Below are 966 nucleotides of genomic sequence, written 5' to 3' on the forward strand. Positions count from 1 at the left end.
TGGAGTAGACTGATTGGTGAATTGAGCACCAAGAAATACCTGATTGTTGGGCAACCCTGCTGCTAAGGTTGCAGTCCACCATGTCCGGATAGCTCTAAGGAGCTCGGCGCTTTATGGAGGACTCCCTTTCTCAGTGGGGCTTCCTGCTGTCTGCCTGACCTTATCTGGAAAGTGCCTCCAAGCACAGATGCCTGGCCTTATTTGGAACATGACCTTGGCATAGTTGCCTGCAAAAACCTGCACCTAGGTTTTTTTCTTTATTACAATTAGGCATTGCACTATAGCCAGATGATAGGGTCCTCCTGCCATTCAAATAAAGCACACTACGAGCACCTAGCATGCTAGCATGTAAAACTTTGGCTGCTGCCTGCACCCTATATTTTTCCCTGACTCTCTCTGGATAAGCGAGCTGTCTCACTGAAACTGACTCCCAGAAGTTCTTTTCCATCATGCTCACTGGCTGTCCTGACCCTGTTTGATGCTTCTGTTCCCTTTGTTCTCGTGGGCTGGTGGCCAATGGCCCATGAGGGGAGGGAAAGACCCACACCTGATGTTAGTTAGACCTTTATAAATAATCTTGAATTTATGGTACATTTAAATTTTTATTATTTGGTGGAGGGAACTGCCACAATGTGCATACAGAATTCAGGCCAGCTTTGGAAAGTTGGTTCTCCCCTTCCACCTTTAAGAGGTTGCCAGGGATGGAACTCTGGTCATCATGCTTGCATCATCAGTGCCTTTATTCACTGAGCCATCTTGTGTGGGAGACAGGCTTGAGCCTAGGGTGAAAGTCTTATTCACAGCCATACAGCAGGCCTGAGACAACAGCCCGACTGCTGGAGCCACAAGGAACACCTTGTGGCATTTTGCTCCCATTGGCAGATCATGAGACTGATGCCTAGAGCTCGCCACTCCCTAATCACCACCCTTGGATGCCTCACCTTTAAACTACTTGCTGTGCTGTGA

This window comes from Nannospalax galili, unplaced genomic scaffold (assembly GCF_000622305.1).
Source record: "Nannospalax galili isolate Female #2095 unplaced genomic scaffold, S.galili_v1.0 scaffold137, whole genome shotgun sequence".
NCBI lineage: Eukaryota > Metazoa > Chordata > Mammalia > Rodentia > Spalacidae > Nannospalax > Nannospalax galili.